The following is a 17,321-nucleotide window of genomic DNA, read 5'->3' on the forward strand; positions in this document are numbered from 1 at the left end:
GCAGCATATAAGTATCTGAAAGCATAAGAAAATAGCAACAGAAATTATTCCCTGCATAATGGAAATCCCAAGTGAACCCATCCAGGCGGCGTCCCAAGCCCAGAAGGACTCAGTTTCAGTCTGATGGGATTCCATTACGAACTTCCTGATGTGAGCTGCCAAGTTTGTAATGTTTTCTGATTTATCAGGAATATGGGTCCAACAGTCACTTCCCACAACTACACACATTTTGCCCTCTTCTGCGAGGATAAAATCTAAAGCCATTTGGTTTTGCAATGCTACAGTCCTCAAAGCTACCGTTTCAGCATTAGTTTCACTTAAAGCTTCAGTAGTGGCATTTGCAACCCCCTCCAGTAATCCAGCAAAAGTTTGCAACACCTTTATAACCCTTACCGTACCACATGTAGGGATTACAACTGCAAATGCCCCCTCTACTTGACTGATCTCTCTCGTTACGCCCTTCAACTCGTGCGAGTGTATCGGAATGATTATATATACGTGGTATCACAAAGCCCTCGTAACAGGAGCCTTGCCACCTGTTTGGTAACCAGGGGTAGGCCCAATGGCCACAGATAAAATAGGTACCATTCAAAGGAGGTGGTACAAAATAACAGCCGTGGTCCATAAGGATATCAACATTACAAGAGCTATTCCCAAGCCAAGGTCCGGAATCATTAAACTTCTGAAAACAAAAACAACCCTATTGGTTGGCCGATACCCAAATTGTTGGCAGAGATGGCAGACAATGGGAAGTGTCATACTGACGATTATGCCATCCTTCAAAATGCCGATAGTTATATTTCAGAGTAGCGTTAGGAGAGGATAGTTTCTTCAGCAGTGATGAGCGAGTATTATTACCTAAAGCTAACCAAGATAAAACTTCAGCTCTATTAAGGGGGACAGGACGCAGCGGCATACCCGCCTTGGAGTGTATGGGAATGTGCGGCACACCCAACAGCTTGTTATATCAACACTTTTAGCATAGCTATGTGACATATACAAATGGGTATTTACATGCAAATCTCTACAGTGCCGCAATAACATTACAATATGATAAAACTATAAAACTAATTATAAGCAGAAACTGCATCTTATTTGAGATTTTTGAGTACGATTTGCAATACTTGTGCTCATAAAAGTCAGTCCAAGCAAAGTCCGACACTGCCACCTAAACGTGAAAATCACAGCTCTCCTCACAATGCTCTTTCCAGCTTTTTAATCCTCATTTGTTATCCTGTAATGACAGAAAGGGCAGTCTCGACATTATCACTTCATTCTCTTTTAGTCAGTTTACCACGGTCTATACAAATGGGTTTTTCAGCCCCCCTTAACGTGACCCAAGAGGTATTGCCATTGCCATTTGCTATTACTGCACCATTGTGGGGCTTGGTTAGGCCAATTCACCCTTTTTTTGTCCTTTGCTCCTCCTCTACCTCCAATTCAGGTGTGACAAAAGGGTCTGACAGAATCGTTCCACTCGTAGGGGTGCCTAGGGGTCAGGGTCTGTTGTTCAGATTATATAGTGCTAAAGATAGCACAGAATGCCATCCCTGCAATGTATTTCACTGTGTGTTTTGATGTACACATGACTAATAAATAAATATATTGCATCATATCTTATTTGTGCGGATCAGCACACAAATTTGCTCTTTCAGGAGACCTTTCATCCTTTCAATTAACCCGGAAGCTCGGGGGTAATGGGGAATGTGAAATACCCAGGCCACACCATTTTGTTTGAACTTGTTGCCTGGTGAAATGTCTTCCGTTATCCGACTGTATTCCTGCAGGTACCCCATATGCCTGTACCAGGCTCTGTAGCCCTTTAATAGTGCTCTTCTGGTCTACTCGAACAGCTGGAATCGCCATTAATACTCCCGAATAGGTGTCCACCATAGTTAGTAGGTATTTAAAATTCCTGTGAGGAGGCAAGGACCCTACATAGACAACTTGCCAAATGGTGTGCTGGCCCCTCCCCTTGCTTGATGTGTCCCATGGTCCAGCGGGGTTACCGCTGTTGGTTTTATTTGTGGACAGGCTTTGCACTTTATGACTTTGGCTTTTACTGTATCGTAGGGTATAGCTACTCCTAGGCTTTTTGACCATTCCACTGCTCTAGCCACTCCCAAGTGCCTGGACACTTCATGAGCTCACCTGGCTAGTGGGGATAAATCTTCTTCCGCTATCGTCGCCTTACTGATTTGCACTGGGTGATCCACTTCATTGTTGTACATCATGGGATCATCCCCCTTTAGATGGGCATCCACATGAAACACGATGATATTCCTAGTCTGGGCTGCGTCCCACAACTGTTGCCAATGCTGAGCTCCGCACAGGGGCTCACCCGTCATCTTCCGGTCCTGACTTTGCCATTTCATCATCCATCCCACCAAATCGCTTGCACAGACCCATGAATCTGTGTAGATATGGATGCTACTCGCAGTCCCTTTCAAGGGCAAGGTCATAGCTACCAATTCTGCGAGCTGGCTAGATCCTCCTGTCCCTGCTTCCATAAGGACTTGTCCAGTGGTCAGATTTAAGGCAGCTGACTTCTGCCCCTGCGCACGATTTTCCACTGGGCTGTCCAGTCTGTGAACCAAGTGCAGTGCTTTTCTTCCATTAACAAATCAGCAAATGGGACTCTCCCCACGTCACTGGTGATTTGGGCAATTCGTGCAGAGGATTTTCAGTCTCACCTTCTGGCAGCTCCACTACCTTCTCATGTAATTCACTTGTCCCATCCAGCCCCTTCCCTGCTCGCTCTGACACGTACCATTTCCACTCCACAATCGAGGAAGTCTGCGCCCGCCCGACCGGGTTTCCGGAGTCATTTGATTTTACCCGTGTCCTAATGGGCAGATGTGGGTGCATGATCACTGGCAGGTCACCTGCCTGACTTCCAGTCTCCACCAAGGCCCAATAACAAGCCAGCAGATGTTTCCACAATGGAGTGTACCGGGTCATTGGGTCTGGCAGTATCCTGGACCGGAATCCCAATGGTACATTCGTGGCACCCTGTTACTGCCACAGGCTCCAAACAGTCACATCTTCCTGCCCCGATACTTGTCATTCAAATGGCACGTCGGGTCTTCATGGTGCAAGTGGCAGAGCCTGAGCCACTGCCTGCTTTGCATCCTGGAAAGTCTTTTGCTGGTCGGGCCGCCATTCAAATGTAGCTTTCTTCCTGGCTAGTGCATACAGAGGCTTAAGCAGGATTGTTCTGTGGGGTATGTGCTGCCTTCAAAAACCAAGCAGGCCAGTAAACTTCCGCACTTCTGTCTTATTGGTGGGAGTTGCTGCATTAGGTATTTTATTCTTGGCTTTATCCGGGATGGTTCTCTGACCCGAGCTCCAGCTAATGCCCAAAAACGGAACCGTTTTACTGGGCCCTCGTACCTCCTGAGGGTTAATCGCCCATTCACGCTACATCATGTGTTCCTTTAACTTATGGAGGGCCTCCACTACCTCTCCTTCCAAGGGTCCCATCAGTAAGATACCATCAATGTAACATGTAACTTGTATATCAGGTGAGAGAGGGCATTGCTCCTGGTCCTGAGTGGCCAGGGAATGACACAAGGTCAGGCTGTGAATATACCCTTGGGGAAGTCTGGTAAATATGTACTGCCTCCCCTCCCAAGTGAAAGAAAACTGATCCTGTGAACTCTCATCCAAAGGAATCAAGAAAAAGGCATTAGATGGATCAATCACTGTGTACCACTCGTGTCCTCCTCTGACATGCTTTCCACTAGAGACACGATATCCGGCACTGCCGAGGCCAGGGGTGGAGCTTGCTTGTTTAGTTGTCAATAATCGACTGTTCATACACCAGCTCCCATCCGATATCCTCACTGGCCACACAGGGCTATCGTACGGTGATGTGGCTGGTCTTACCGCCCCGTGTTGTTCCAATTCCTGAAGGGTCTCCGTCATTTCTTTGGAGTCCCCCAGGCATTCTGTATGGTTTTTGGAAAACTACCCGATTGGGTGGGAGGTAAATGCAAAGGCTCCCATTTAGCGTTCCCCACCATAAAAACATCAGCCTTCCAAATCCCAAACGTAATTTTTCCTATATTTGTTTTTGCACTCATGCCCTTGAGCACATTCATTCCCAAAATCGTTTCTGGCAACCGGAATAACAATACCTGGGCGTGCATTCTGGGGCCATTATCTACTGACAATATCACCTGTACCTCAGTCACTGGTATCGGTCCCCCTCCCTCCCCCAACCAATGAATCCCTCTACACATTTTTGTTTTCCCTTATGGGCATTTGGACTGCCCGGTACCAAGGAACACTCTGTGCCAGTGTCCAATAATGCCATTAATTGCTGTTGATTTCCCTTCCCCCCCCCAAAAAGCAGTAACTGGGACATATGGCCTTGGGTCCCCCATCGGGGCTTGGGAAATCCTGTACACAGTCAGAGGACCCTGGCCATCCCCCATGGGACAGGCTGACCTTTTACTCAGACGTAGCTATCCCTTGCTTCTCTAGATCCCGAATAATCTGTTTTGGGCTCTGCAGAGAAGGATACAGTGACGCATCTACGTGTGCGGAAGGTGCTACCCTTGTATTCCCCTTCCCCACTTTTCCTTCCACATAGCATGCATTGTTGCGGTAGTAATGCCATTGACCTCCTCTCTCAGTACCCCTGCCTTCACCACAGCTAGAAATACTTCTTTGCGAGTTGGTCCGGGAGACGGTTTGACAATTCCCCACTGATCTTTCCGAACAGCCTTTGACCGGTAACATCGTTTATGTGGAGGTGCTTCCCTAATAGGTCGCATCTTGCTCCTCCCCTCTATTGTGTTTTCCAATGTTCCCATAGCAACCACTGCCGCCTTTACCGATTTACCTAGCACTAGTTAGTGCTGACACCACCCCTCTTAATGAACTAGCAGCTGACTGTCCTAGTCTCGCTTGGAGTCCCTGGGCCTCCCCTCGGCTGATCTTCATATATTGTGCCTTGAATGGCCATTTCCCACAGCCGCTGTACACCTTGCTCAGGTGTGCTCCACTTTGCTGGGCTCATGTGCCAGTCTATTGGGCTAGGGTAACACTGTCAAATAGCGTGCGCCACCCGGCTGTACAGGGAGCCTGCTGCCGACCCACCCTGTAGCACTGCATTGTGGTCTTATGGATGCCAGCACAGCCACTTCAGCAGTGGACAGTTCAATCTCATCCCCAGCTGCATCCCGGATTCAGGCTAGCCAGGCCGTGAGTGACTCTCCTCTCTGCTGACAAAATCCATCCCGCAAATCCCTCAACTCCATTCCACTACAATCCTGGGTAATGACCTGCCATCGCTGGGCATGCCGTTGGGGTGCCCACTGTTCTTGGTCATCCCAATCCTTGTATTGTTCCCTACGTTCACCACCCCATTCATCCTCACGCTTATTCACCATAGTTTTTGGGGGGTGGGGGGGGCATGAGGGTAGCAGGTGAGGTGCAGTCCTGATAGGGAGGTTTGTAATCATCCACTTCCTCCATGGGCTGATTTTTTTTAAAAATAAAAACTAAAAACTTTATTCATCATAAAGAAACAAACTATATACAATAAAACAGTGCAAACCTTTACATTCATGTATGGATCAGTCATTAGTGTTACTAATTTTTTTAAACCCACAGCACCAATGCCACTCATGTGGCTCCCTGGGGTGATACCCCAATCCCATATTTACAACACTTAAGGGGCTTCTTTGCTTGACCCCGCCCCTCTGTCTCCTGTGGCAGAAGAACCCTAAATTGTATTCCTTCCCCACCGAGCCCTTGTGTTGGCTGCACTCAGCTTCAATGCATCCCTCAGCACGTACTCCTGCAACCTGGAATGTGCCAGTCAGCAGCATTCCCCTACGGACATCTCACAGTGCTGGGAGACCAACAAGTTTCAGTTAGACAAAATGGTGTCTTTCAACGAATTGATGACCTTCCAGCAGCAGTTGATGTCCATCTCTGGGAACAGCCCATAGATCAGAGAATCCTCTGTTACGCATCTGCTGGGGATGAACCGTGACAAGGACCACTGCATCTTTTGCCACACCTGCCTCGCAAACCCACAGCCCACAAAGAGGTGGGCAACCGTCTCGTCCACTCCCTCCATGGGCTGATCTACCCGTCTGTCGTCAGGGTCAGACCAGATATCCCCATCCCCTGTGTCTGGATACCAGCCTTTTATCATCATAGTTCGCGCCTTTATTGGCTCTGGGGTACAACCAATCTCCTCTGCCCTTTCGTTTTGTTTAGCCACCGCAAGCCAGCAGGCGAGCATGGCCCCTGACTGTTCAGCTCTCTCAGGCCGTTCTTGGGCTGTGTGTACCGTTTAGTCCCAGCATAACAAAGGATTCCACACCTTTACTAAACCTTCCCATTGTTTTCAAGAGTCTCATCAGTCATTAGTGCAGAAAAATTCCACTGGTAATGAACAGATAAAACTTCCTATCTTCTAGCAGGCAGGTGGCTCCATGAGTGTGTAGCCGAGAAAGGTTTGTGAGGGACTCAAACAAAGCCCTGGGATCTTGTCTGATGGGGCAAATTAACTCTCCCCATTGTCTCGCTTGGCTGAAGCAGACCCTGATTGTTTTGCAAAGCTGCCCGTTTAACTGCACCCGATTAATGCTTGGGGCAGCCTTCCACATTGATGCCTTGCTGTGTTCAGTAACCCCTGGGAAAAACAAATAGTCCTAACAGAGAAAGATGCTTCTTTTAACCCTTTAGTTACATCCAGCCATTGGTAGCTGTTGCAGATTGGTTTTCATCTTACAACAGACACGGAGTGATCATTCTGCTGCAACCTCAGTTTCTAGATCAAGGCTCCCGAGACATCATGTGTACTGCTCTCCTATATTTAGACTGTGTGCTCTGCAGGAGCTCCAAGTATGCTGGACATATTTTTGTTAGTTATTAAAGCAGAGGTTTTCAACCTGTGGTCCGCAGACCCCTGGGGGTCTGTGGCAGGTTGCCAGGGGGTCTGCGAGCAAGCCAAGAAAAAAAATGGAAAAGCGACCTGTTACAAAGATGTAGCTTACTTGCTTGCTCCAGTTTTCCACTATTCAGAAAATAGGCCATATCTATTCCGTTATAGGCAACAATCCTAGAGACTTAGATGATGTTCCCTTCTGGTAAGCTGCAGCTTAATATTCAATTTGTGTAGTCAGTAGTGTTCACTACTCACTACTATTCTGTTGGGCACTGTAGTGTTAGCGAGACTGAGTGAGGTTGTTGGTGTGCCTTAATAATATTGCTTACTTACCATGCATTTATGCCACAGTGACGTCACTGTTAAACGAAAAGTGCGCAAGCGTGTAAATTTTAGATTAGTTTTGATAATTTTGTTTATCAGTAATAGTAATTAAACTGTCCAGCGTGTATTGCTGAGTATGGAGAAATTTCTGAAGAGAAAAGCTGACCAGAAACTGGAAGATTCTGATGACGAAGGGGATAAGGGTGACCGAAAGAGAAAACAATGTGAGTACGATCCAGAATACATTTCATATGGCTTCATCGCAGTGGGGACAAATTCAGACCAACATCTGTGTTGTGTGTTTGCAAACACTGTCCAACGATGCAATGAAACCAGCGAAATTGAAGTGCCATTTAACAACAGTGCATCCAGGATGCCAGTAAGCCGAAGGAATATTGTGAGCGGCAAAAGGAGCTGTACCTCAAGCAGAACGGCAAAATGACAGCCTGCGCCACCGTAAATGAACAGGCTCTTCGCACATCATATTTGGTAGCATTATGAATAGCACGTTCCAGAAAGCCTCACACAACTGGAGAAGAGCTTATACTGCCTGCAGCAGTAGATATGTGCAAAGTTGTACTGGGAAAAGAATCCAGTCAAAAACTGAAAGCCATTCCACTGTCTGATAACACAGTAAGCAGAAGAATTGGCGATATGGCAGGAGACATACAGAGCCAGCTGATAGCACGTCTTCAGCAAGTCAGATTTGTGATTCAGCTCGATGAAAGTACTGATGTTGCCAGTGCTGCGCAGTTGTTGGTTTATGTTCGATATTGCTGGGAAGGAGAGGCTTTGGAAAACTTTTTATTTTGCAAGGCACTCCCAGGGCATACAACCAGTGAAGAACTTTTCTGTGCGCTTGATACTTTTTTTGTACAATCAGCATTGGCGTGGACACAGAGTATTGGAGTATGCACGGATGGTGCTGCCGCAATGACGGGATGGAAGTCGGGTCTAGTCGCACGAGTGAAAGGAGTAGCTCCACAAGTAGCAGCAACCCACTGCATGATTCACCGTGAGGCTTTGGTTGCAAAGGATATGGATGAAAATCTTGCAGATGTGTTTTCCACGTGCATTAAAATCGTTAACTTTATCAAAGCCAGGCTGCTTAATCATCGTTTGTTTGAAAACTTATGCCATGAAATGGAAGCCGTGCATAAGCATTTGTTGCTACATACAGAAGTCAGATGGCTGTCACGAGGACGTGTTGTGCAGTGTGTATATGAATTGCGAGATGAACTGCTCATATTTCTAAATGAGCATAATGGATCATTGGCACAGTTCTTGACAGATGAGACGTAGGTTGCCAGATTAGTTTATTTTGCAGATATTTTCAACATTTTGAACAGCTTAAATCTATCATTGCAAGGACCTGGCTCAAATGTTCTGAAAATGCATGACAAAATCAATGCCTTCCAGAAAAAAAACTCCGTATCTGGAAGGGAAGATGCGAGCAAGGCACCTACGATAGGTTTCCGTTGCTGGCTGACTTTCTGACAGTGAACGAGACTAAGACAGAGGCCATTGCGAGCACCGTTTTGAACCATATTCAACAGCTGTCACATTATTTCCACGAGTATTTCAGCGACGATGACACAAGCATGTTTGATTGGATTTGAAATCCGTTTGAATGCATGCTTACTGATTTAACTGGATGTGAACAAGAAGAATTGGCTGAACTGTCATCTGACAGGACTTTGTGCTTGCAGTTCAACCGAATGTCGCTGTTGTCGTTCTGGATAGCATGTTCCCAGGAGTATCCACTGCTGTCCGGCAAAGCCGTCAATGTTTTGTTACCATTTGCGACCATTTGTGTGAAATAGCATTTTCTGTAGTCACTGCCATGAAAATCAAATACAGATCAAGACTGAATATTGAGGATGGCATATGCGTACGTTTGTCGCACATACCACCACGTTTGGACAAACTCTGCAGTGCAAAACAGGCACAACCTTCACATTGAACTGAACACTGAAAGACACCGCTGGTAATTGTCGGTGATTGAAATAGTCACTCTTTCAATAGGGCCTATGTGCAGTAATTTAAGAGTTGTATGCATGAATTATCGATTGTTTGATTTTGTGGGCTTTGGGGGTCCGCCATCTAACAAGGACATGTTCTGGGGGGGTCACAGCATGAAAAAGGTTGAAAACCACTGCATTAAAAGGGATTCAGGTGTTGCTGGTGAAGCCAAAACTTATGGTCCCCACCTGGATTGAAGCAGCAGCAAAGAGTCAGTTGATTGGTGAATCTGGAGTCAAATATTGGTTAAATCAGGCAAGGATGGCCAAAGGACACTGGAGTTATACAGCAGAGAAACAGGCCCTTCAGCCCAACTTATTCATGCTGACCAAGTTACCTACCCGAGCTAGTCTCACTTCCCTGAGTTGACCCATATCCCTCTTAACTTTTCTTATCCGTGTATCTGTGCAAGTGTCTTTTAACATTGTAATTGTACCCACCTCTACCACTTCCTCTGGCAGTTTGTTTCACAGAGGGCAGTGGGTATGTGGAAATGTTGCCCCTCAGATTCCTTTTAAATCATTCTCCTCTCACCTTAAATCTATGCCCTCTAGTTTTAGACTCCTTTTCCTTAGGAAAACGACTGTGACACTTATGAACCAATTGGGTTTTCATGACAATCTTGTCCTTTTATGGCCTTTATTATTGAAAGCAGCCTATAATTCCATATTCATTACTTGAATCTTACCAATGTCCCCGGATCATTAGTCTGGATCTCTAACCATTATTCTACTCCATTCACACTGCCGTGCTATTCAAAGTGCAAACATAGGCGACAGGCTTTTCACCAAAACCAGGGCTTCAACATTAGTGTCACAGAAAATCATAACACTGTAACAAAAATATTTTAAAGTTTGTTCCTTTTTACTGTAAGTAAGACACAGGAGCAGAATTAGGCCAATCAGACCTTCGAGTCTGCTCCACCATTCGATCATGGCTGATTTATTTTTCCTTCTCAACCCCATTCTCCTGCCTTCTCCCCATAACCTTTGACACCTTTACTAATCAAGAACCTATCAACCTCTGCTTTAAGTATACCCAATGACTTGGCCTCCACAGCCATCTGTGGCACAGATTCACCATCCTCTGGCTAAAGAAATTTCTCTTCATCTTGGTTCTAAAGGGACATCCTTCTATTCTGAGGCTGTGCCCTCTGGTCCTAGACTCTCCCACTACTGGAAACATCCTCTCCACGTCCACTCTATCCAGGCCTTTCAATATTCAGTAGGTTTCAATGAGATTCCCCCCCCCCCCCATCCTTCTAAACTCCAGCGAGTACAGGCCCAGAGTCGTCAAACACTACTCGTACGTTAACTCTTTCATTCTGAGGATCATTCTTGTAAACCTCCTCTGGACCCTCTCCAATACCAGCACATCCTTCCTTAGATATGGGGCCCAAAACTGCTCGCAATACTCCAAATGTGGTCTGACTAATGCCTTATAAAGCCTCAGCATTACATTCTTATTTTTATATTCTAGTCCACTGGAAATGAATGCTAACTTTACATTTGCCTTCCTTACTACCGACTAAACTTGCAAGTCAACCTTTAGGGAATCCTGCACTAGGACTCCCAAGTTTCTTTGCACTTCCATAGAACCATAACCATAGAACCATACAGCACAAAACAGGCCCTTCGGCCCACCATGTTGTGCCTTCCAATTTCTGAATTCACTCCCTGTTTTGAAAATAGTCTACACCTTTATTCCTTCTACCAAAGTGCATGACCGTACACTTCCCTACGCTGTATTCCTTCTGCCACTTCTTTGCCCATTCTCCCAACCTGTCCAAGTCCTTCTGCAGACTCCCTGCTTCCTCAACACTATCTGCCCCTTCACCTATATTTGTATCATCTGCAAACTTGGCCACAAAGCCATCAATTCTGTCATCCAGATCATTAACATACAACGTGAAAAGTAGCAGACCCAACACCGACCCCTGCAGAACACCATTAGTCACAGGCAGCCAACCAGAAAAGGCCCCCTTTATTCCCCCTCTTTGCCTTCTGCCAGTCAGCCAGTCTTCTATCCATGTTAGTACCTTTCCTGTAACACCATGGACTCCCATCTTGTTTAGCAGCCTCATTTGTGGCTCCTTGTCAAAGGCCTTCTGAAAATCCAAGTAAACAACATCCACCGACTCTCCTTTGCCCATCCTGCCTGTTACGTCCTCAACAAATTCCAACAGGTTTGTCAGGCAAGATCTCCCCTTAAGGAAACCATGCTGACTTCAGCCTATTTTATCATGTGCTTCCAAGTACCCTGAAACCTTATCCTTAATAATGGACTCTGACATCTCACCAACCACTGAAGTCAGGCTAACTGGCCTATAATTTCCTGTCTTTTCCTCCTTCCCTTCTTAAAGAGTGGAGTGACATTTGCGATTTTCTAGCCCTCTGGAACCATTCCTGACTCTACTGATTCTTGAAAGATCACTACTAATGCCTCCACAATCTCTTCAGCTCTTCTTTCAGAATCCTGTGGTGTAGTCCATCCGGTCCAGGTGACTTACCTACCTTCAGACCTTTCAGCTTCCCAAGCACCTTCTCCTTAGTAATAGCAACTACACTCACTTCTGTCCCCTGACTCTCTCTCTTTCCTGATTCAGCAGCAAGAGGTATTCGCAAACAAAGGAAGCACTGTACACGTATTCAAAGTTATAGAAACTACTTTATTGGACCTATATAAAATATAAAAAACAGAAAGGAAGAAGGAAGCAAAGTAATACTCATCAACCAATCTATATAATGCTAGAGGGAACCTCAGGTGTCCAACAGCCTTCTCTCTATCTCTTAGCACCAGTCACGACCCAGCCCAAGGGAAGATTCCAAATTGCACAAAGAAGGTGTCCCTTTTATGCCCTTCAAAAACTTACATAACCTTGACCCCAGTACTTGTGGTACCAGCCTGTACCTTCTTATCTCTCGCAACCTTCGGCCTCGGAACATAACTTAGAAACAGAGACAGCAGGTCTACAAAGAAGAAAACATTCTTCACCAGTAACTACTCTAAAGGACGTGCTTCCATGCACATCTTCAAGGTATTACCACATTCCAAGATGACGCCATTTTGTCTTGCAACCACCATTGTGTTACACACTACTGCACATACCAAGGAGAAATCAGAAACCTTTGGCTAATTTGCCTTTCCTTACAGACACAAAAGGAGGCAATTCTGACAATCATGTCCATGCTGGCCAAAAAAAAGTGCTGCTATATCATACTATCTTCCAGCACTTAGTCCATAGCTCTGCAGGTCATCACTCTTCAAATAATATTCCCAGTCCTTTAGCCTGGGAATTCCAGACTCCCCACCACTCTGTGATTTCGTCTCCCTTCTACCAATTACTTGAAATGTAAGATTGGTTTTTAAAACCACTCTAACAAGAGAATTAGGTCCTTAGCTATCATATCTAGGACACCCTCTTAATTTTATACATCTCAGTTCACTCTCCCCTCAGCATCCTCTGTTCTTAAGTTATCCAATCTATCGCTGGTTTTCCAGTCCTGGCAACATTAGTAGATGGTATTTCTTTTGTGAGTTACAATCCCATTGGATCCCCAAAAGCACACACAAGTACTGCTAATGAAGTGTGATACCTGCTATCAAGTAAAAGGCATCTAGAGTGGAAAGCAGAAGGTCAACATCAGAACTCAAACTGCAGTCAACAACTAGAAATCCAACAATTTAATATTTTGGTACATTTATGGTGTGAAATCACTGAAAATGCCATCATTTATTGCTACTCCCCAATTACCCTTTGTTGACCCTATTACCTCTATATGGTATAAGCTGACGTGTCAAACAAAGAAAATCTCAAACTAAAGGTTTTGTACAACTTGGTCTTTATTAGTGTTCAAGTTGCTTTGACATGTCAGCATACATAATTTCCAATAACTCCACATTTGATTCACTGATCTAACTTATCACTCATTGTACTAAATTACAAGAATCAAATACTACTCCTGCAAGGTGAACTGGCTGGGCTCACTCTGATTGGGGTTGTAATTCTCTCTGTGTTCCAAAATCAGGACCTTCCTTCTGCAATGGTTGTTCCCAGGTTATTGCCACCATGTCCTTGATGACCCCTCTTTTATACAATTTCTTCCCATCTTTTGGAAGATTTGTTAATGTACCCCTGCCAGGATCCTCAGGACTCTGAGGTCTGATGACCCCTCTTTTATACAATTTCTTCCCATCTTTTGGAAGATTTGTTAATGTACCCCTGCCAGGATCCTCAGGACTCTGAGGTCATTCATCCAAGGGTTGGGTAAATGGACACACAGGTCCCATTCTTCCCTTTACCATCCTTAATTTAGCGACCTGAGCCTCCATGGAGTTTCAGCGACCTTTCACAATTGGCTTAGATAGCTGAGGCAGCTGTTTACTTCCAGTTCCTCTTTATAGCAGACTAGAGAGCTCATGTAAATGTGACTTCTTTTCACATCATGCTCAAACAGGTTAGCCACAAGGCTATGCACCAAATTGAAAAGGCCGTTAAGAGTAAATGTTGGTGGCACCGGAGTCACCTAAACACCCGAGTGGGTAAGGAAGGCCAATTTCTTTCCCTAAAGGACATTAGTGAATCGGGTAGGTTTTTAATTATGATCCTGGCCCGTTGTGGTTATTGTTACAGAGACCAGCTTTAGTGAAAGAACATAAAACTGCCACAGCAGAGATTCTTTCAATATAGATTAAATAGTTTTGCAAGAGCATTCATTTCATTCACAATAACATATTAATTATGCATCAAGTGGAATGAGAAATTGAGCCAGAGGAAGAAGCAATGAGTCACTTCATATTTTAAAATTAAAGCACACACCCAACAGCAAAGAGCACAACCTGCCTCAGTCCTGTTGCCAAGTCATGCCTGGGAAATATGGGTACAACACAGAGGAAAATGCTGGCGGAAAAAAGCCTTTGCATTTGAGCAAGATTGCACACAAACGTTCTCCTCTCAGTGCCAGCTCAGGGAACAGGAGCTGTAAACATAACACAAATGAAAGCTCGACATCTCTGCACTTGGATTTCCTTTCAATGCAAACTTGCTGCTACCAAGATATTGCTGCTTGTAGGTGCAAACAGACCAAGATGATGTCACCTAGAGAGATCCATCTTTGTTTTTTCAAATGAAGAAATTAGTTTGCAGTTTCAGAACTTACTAGAGAATGTGGTTTACCTTTTGCACTTATTAAGAGGCGGTGGTCACTACAATAGCACATCCTCTGGCAATATTGTTTACTCATGACAAACAAGAACAAACAACTACAAGTACTCTTGGCAGCTGAAATGATTCACAACAACATTTAAAAGATATTTGGATAAGTACATGGATAGGAGGGGTTCAGAAGGATATGGGTCAAATGCAGGCAAAAGGGATTAGCTTGGTGGGTACCATGGTTGACATGGACAAGTTGGGCTGAAGGGCCTGTTTTCATGCTATATTACTCTATGACTCTATGATATGGCCTCTCCTGAATGACCAACAAACAACTCTATACCCATACACAAAAATTAATTTACTCAATAATCAAAAGACAAGAGTAGCAATGCCAGCATTTATTGTACATCCTAACTGCTCCACTGGCTTGGAACGTGCACATTGGTGATTCTGAGTCACACAAAGACTGGAGAGGGTAAGGAGTAAGGGGTGGGGGGGGGGGGTGTATTTCCTTCCCTGCAGGAGATCATTGAGGCAGATCGGTTTTTAATGACAGGCCTGTAGTTTCATGTTTACCCCTTTTCCAGACTGTAGTAGCTCTGTGGTACCAAGACAAAGGGAAACCTTAGTCAAACGTCTATTCTGTCCTATCCTTTCTCCACTCCTCTCTCCACCTTTACCAAGTCTCCCTACAAGGCAGCTTGCAGGGGGTTCTCAAGATGAAGTAACAACAAAAATTCCTTTTTACAGTGAATGGAAACCTTAAATGTTGTACAAAGGAACAACTTTCCATTGAATGTGGAAAGTGCTGTAAACTTCAAAGTCTGAAGAATCTTAGAACCTTGTGACAGAATTTTTTGGTTTTCAGGCCTTGTTAATAGTTGCTATTGTGAAAAAGCAGATGGCTGAAAAGGTCATTAGAAACATGCCTGTGGCAGGGTTTTGAGTTTTAAAAAAAATCCTTATCAAAAATCTCAAAGAAGTTCCGCAGCATTATCTGCTCAAACACAAAGTGCTTCTGCTGCATCAAGACTATCACGACTGCCCCTTGAATGATGCTGCTTCCAAGAACGAGGAACTGGCCAGACCTGCAGCCAACACTATGGCCCAAGGTGCCCCTTTCACCTTAATGTGCCCCATGGGCACCAAGTTCCGGGCTGCGCCAGAGCACACTTCTCCCCTGCTCTGCAGTAATTTCTCGTTGAGAGTGTCGGGAGGGAAAGATTGACCTTATGATCCAAAATGAGACGAAAAGATGATAAATGAAGTGTAAAGACTGTAATGTGATGTTGTAAATTGTCCGTGGCAACTAGGTTAACTCTACCAGAGTTTAAGACCGTTTATTTAGTTTATTGCAACACTACTACAATGGTGTGCAATTCACATTTAAAAAATCTAAGGCGAACTCACCTTCCAAAATTCAGATATTCAGTTTTATTTGCCTCATACTAACTGAACTCAAACCTCAAAACCAACAATATGCTGACAATGACAATTCCTGAACAATAACCAATCAGGAAGGGAATGAAATATTACCCAATGAAAGCAGAGCAATATTTCAGCAGCAAGGCAGCCCATTGTGTCTGCTGATGTTGTTGCTTTAACGATCTCAGATAAAGAGAGCTTTATCATTGTTTTTTTCGATGGATATACGAGCTAGTGCCAGTGTCACAAACAGGCTCTGTGACTGCGGGAGTTTATGATTTACTGGGCATCCATGTTGAGAGCTTTTGTAATATTATCATTTCTGAGAACTTTGTAGAAAACTTGCTCATGAGGTTGTGCCTGTGAAATTCTTGGGGCATCACTTTAAGCATTTAGTACCCCTCAGAGCTGGAACCCCAATTCATGACAATCAGAGAGCAGAACCTTTAGTTCTCCAAGATAACCAGTTGCTACTTCAAGAGGAGAAACCGCAAGGAGCAGAATTTTCATTCTCTCTGGATGGACTGCCTCTGAGCTGGAGCAAGATGTGCTGCTCCAACATCTCCCTGGAAGTTCGAGACAGGAACCTTGCATGACCAACATGTCCCTCAACAGGAATAGACCACTTGGACTCTTGAGCCAGCTCTTCCTTTCAATGAGGTCATTCCTGATCTGATCTTGGCCTCAGCTCCACTGTTTCCCATAACCGGAGCTCTCCAATAGACCAAGTACCTGTCCATCTTGGCTTTGAATACAGCAAATGATGCAGTCTCCACAGCTCTCTCAGGTAGAGAATTCCAAAAATTCATGGCTCCAAGAGAATAAATTCCACCTCATCTTGATCTGAAGTGGGCAATCCTTATTCTGAAATTGTGAACCCTAACTCTAGATTTCCCTACAAGAGGAAACACCTTCTCACCATCTACACAGTCAAGACCTGTCAGAATTTTAGGTTTCAGTAAGATCACCTTCTATGCAAATAACCCTACCATTAAAACTCGAGGTCCCCTTGTACCCAATGAACCTCAGGAAGTTATCAGTCTGTAATGCACTTACAAAGCAAGTGAGGGATCTGAAAATAAGCAGTGTGGATTTCCTTCACCTGGAATCACAACAGACATAACCTTCACTACATCACATCTTCAAGAGAAATGTAGGGAACAGTACTAATCACTATACATCACCTTTTTTTTGACCTCACAAAACTTTAGTCAAGAGGACAAGACATCTTTATTAGTTACATGTACTTCAAAACACAGTGAAATACATCTTTTGCGTAGAGTGTTCTGGGGGCAGCCCGCAAGTGTCACCACGCTTCTGGCGCCAACGTAGTATGCCCACAACCTCCTAACTCATACATCTTTTTGGAACGTGGGAGGAAACTGGAGCACCCTGAGGAAACCCACGCAGACACAGAGAGAACATACAAACGCCTTACAGACAGTGGCCAGAATTGAGTCTGGGTCGCTGGCGCTGTAAAGC

General features: G+C 44.8%; 1 protein-coding gene across 6 annotated transcripts in view; it reads right to left on the bottom strand.

The window, feature by feature from the left end:
* Positions 1-17,321, bottom strand: part of zbtb38 (zinc finger and BTB domain containing 38) — a 68,521-nt gene that overhangs the window by 48,517 nt on the left and 2,683 nt on the right. The window lies entirely within an intron of this gene.

Source organism: Pristis pectinata, chromosome 6 (assembly GCF_009764475.1).
Source record: "Pristis pectinata isolate sPriPec2 chromosome 6, sPriPec2.1.pri, whole genome shotgun sequence".
Lineage (NCBI taxonomy): Eukaryota > Metazoa > Chordata > Chondrichthyes > Rhinopristiformes > Pristidae > Pristis > Pristis pectinata.